This window comes from Sciurus vulgaris (genome assembly GCF_902686455.1).
Source record: "Sciurus vulgaris genome assembly, chromosome: 11".
Classification (NCBI taxonomy): Eukaryota; Metazoa; Chordata; class Mammalia; order Rodentia; family Sciuridae; genus Sciurus; species Sciurus vulgaris.
In genome coordinates, this window is record NC_136472.1 from 52,038,403 (window position 1) to 52,041,854 (window position 3,452).

Genomic DNA, 3,452 nt, shown 5'->3' on the forward strand with positions numbered 1-3,452 from the left:
TGCAGCAGTTCTGCCAGCTGTTTGCTGTGACAGCTCTCTGCTGCTGACTTCTAATTTGCTCTTTGCCTGAACTTGTTCTTCATCTCTCTCAAGATTCATCTTTGTGTTCCAGTTCTTTAATCTCTGGGGTCCAGTTATCTCAGACCTAACTAACTCAACAACTACTATGCACTGGCTGTGAGATTTTTGATGTTCAAAAACAATGGGCATAATAGTCTATGGTGAAAAATTGGACAGTGGTCACCTTTGGGAGTGGGGTAAAAAATGGGGAGAGATGTAAGAGAACGTTCTAGGGTGATGAAATTTGGTGTTCTGTGGAAATTTACATTTTCCCAAAGTGATCAAACTGTAACATTTAAGGTCAATGCATTTTCTTATATATAAATTATTCACCAACCAATAAATAAATGCTTCAATAAATAAAATAAAAATTAAAAAACCATTAAAAAGAAAATGGGCAAAGTTATTTACATAAACAGACTTAGAAGAAAACACAAGTCCCTCTGTTAGCTCAGGGTTTTTTACCTTTAGGCCTTAGTGATATTTTGGGCAGGATGATTTTTTGAAAGGCTGTCCTGTACGTTGATAAGCAGCATCCCTGGACTCTGCCACTAGATGCCAGTAGCATCCTCTACACAACCCCCTCCCCCACACCATTGTGTCTCCAGACATCTCCAAATATCCCCTGGAGGGAAAACTCACCCCCACAGTGAGAAACATTGGGTTAGTTACTACATAGTATTTAGCCATAGCCAGGCCAGGCAGGGTGACTTCTGCACAATATGACAAGCTTTGAGGGACAGAGGGACCCGCTGAGAAATCTTTCTCTTAAATGGAAAATATATATTGGTCACCAGAGACAATGGGCATCCTCTGATATTTCTCTACTTTTCATTTCTAGCTGTAAAAAGAAAAAGAGGAAAAAAGACACCTATCAAATAAGAATCTGAAAAAGAGCAGCAATAGTAGTAACTTTAGCAGTTACAGTGGTGATAAGATGATGAAATAATAATGACAACTAATATCCTTTTAAAATCCCCTAATTGCTCCCCAATGATATCCCTTTGAGGCAGTTAGATATATTAGTTTTAGATGATAAAAGTGAGAGAATGGTTAAGCCACTGCCCAAAATCACAGTGAATTAAAGAAATAGCTGAAACCAAAACTTAAGCCTTGGTCTTAAGTTTTTCCATCCACTACTTTCTTCCTTCTGAAAACCATAGGTCTAGACATCAGCATCACCTGGAGACAGGATCCAAATCAGAGAAGACTGTGTGCCTGGGAGTAAATAAGTCATCAATCAGTCCTGCAAATCCAAGTTCACTTATATGAATATTTAATAGTAAAAAATGATTTACTTTAGAAATAAGAGTCATCAAAGGTCTTCTTTTTAAGTTCAATGTCTGAGGAGTACACTTTAAAGGGATGTGTGTACAGTGTGTGGATCCCTGAGAATGTTTCACTGGCATGGTAATCTCTACCATCAAGCCAGGACTCCATTCTCAGAAGCCTGCTCTCTTGCAATCTCTGGTAAAGCAGAGACCCTGACTTTTTTGTTTATACCTCCCAGAGCAGCTTTTAGGTAACTGTATGGTTTGGATATGAGATGTCCCCCAAAATGCTCATGTGGCAATGCTGGAATATTCAGAGGTGAAATGATTAGATTATGAGAGCTATAATCTGACTGGTGGATTAATTCATTTGATGGATTAATAATTTGATTGGTCTACTGTATGGTAACTGTAGGCAGGCTGAAGGAAGTAGGTTATATTTTGTCCCTGGATTATCTCTGCCATGCCCTTATGCCATGATGTTTCTGCCCTGGAGCCAGCCAACAATGGACTGAATCTCTGAAACCATGAACCCAAAATAAACTTTTCCTCCTCTAAGTTGTTGTCAGGTATTTTGGTCACAGCAATGCAAAACTGACTAACACATAACAGATGTACAACTGGTGTGTAATGAACTAAATATACCACAGAGGTGTAGAAATCTTTGAGTATGACCTTGGACTAAGGTCTCATCTTTATCAGTAGACATCCTGTTTGCCTGGCTTATTCCCTATCAATTGACTAACTTGACTGAAACAACTGTTTCATTATGACTCTCCCCTGCTCAAAAGTTTCTAAAGTTCTCTGCTTCCTTTGGACTTTAGTCATCTGGTTTGACTTTTAACATGTCCCACAATGTGACAGCAGCTAATTCATTCAAAGTGATATCTATGTCCCACAGTTTCAGCCCTTGAATCCAGCTCTATCAGAACCATTACAAGTCCCTGAATGGAACCAGCCTCTACCTTGAAAATCTGAGGTGGTTGAAGGATTCCCATTAAATAGGGTGGGACAGTGATGTGAGATTGGAGCAGTGACCTGAGGAACATGGGGGGGGGGGTAAGCTGTGCAGATATTAGAAGGTGAGCACTTCAGGCAGAAGCAACAACCAGGGAAAGTTCCTAAGATGGGACTATGCCTGCAAATTCCAGAGAGCCACAAGGAGACCAGAGCAGAGGGGAAAAAGTAATAGAAGAGGTGATGGGTAAGGCAAGGCAAGGTCATGGACGGCCTAAGTTTGGGCCTTTGTGAGTATGTTGGCTTTTACTTTGCCATGAGAAGCATTGGAGTGTTTTGAGCAGAGGTATGACAAGATATGACTTGTATTTATTTATTTTTGTGGTGCTGAGAATTGAACTCAGGGACACTACCACTGAGCCATCACCCTAGTCCCTTTTAGTCTTTGTTTTGAAACAGTGCCTTGCTAAGTTGCCCAGGTTGTTCTCAAATTTGCAATCCTCCTGTCTCAGACTTGAACCACTGGAATTACAGGAGTGTACCCCCACACCTGGCTCTGACTTCCATTTTAAAGAGTTGCTCTGGTTTTTGTGTTGAATATAGATTGTTGAATACAAGGTTAGAGATGATCAGGGTGAGGATCAGCAAGTGGCAGTGGAAAAGGTAAGAAGAGATGCACTTGGAGAATAAAGCCTGCAAGAGACCCATCTTAGTTATATCTCAAGGATGGGCAGGAATTACCCAGGATTGGGAATAACCTTTGCATAAGGACTGAAGCACAGAATAGCTTGACTGGCTCAAGGACCCTAAGGCTGATGCAGCTGAGTCTTCGTGAACATGGAGGGGACCATAAGAAGCTGCCATGGTGGGCCAGATGAGGCTGACATGGTAGGCCACAGGGAGGAGTCTGGACCATGGGAAGTCTGATGGATTTCAAGCAGGAGCATGTCTTGATGTAATTTATGTTTTAAAAGGTCACTCAGACTGCTAGATGGAGACTAAACTAAATTGGTGAATGAACCATTAAAAACATCCTAGTTGTATTCAGCCTAATCAGCTTCCCCTAGCAATTCCAGTCCTACTTGCTTGAGGCTGTGTGGTACGAGTCTCATTTCCTTCTAAAATCCCCACTGTGCTTAGAACCCATCCAACTTTGGGCAACAT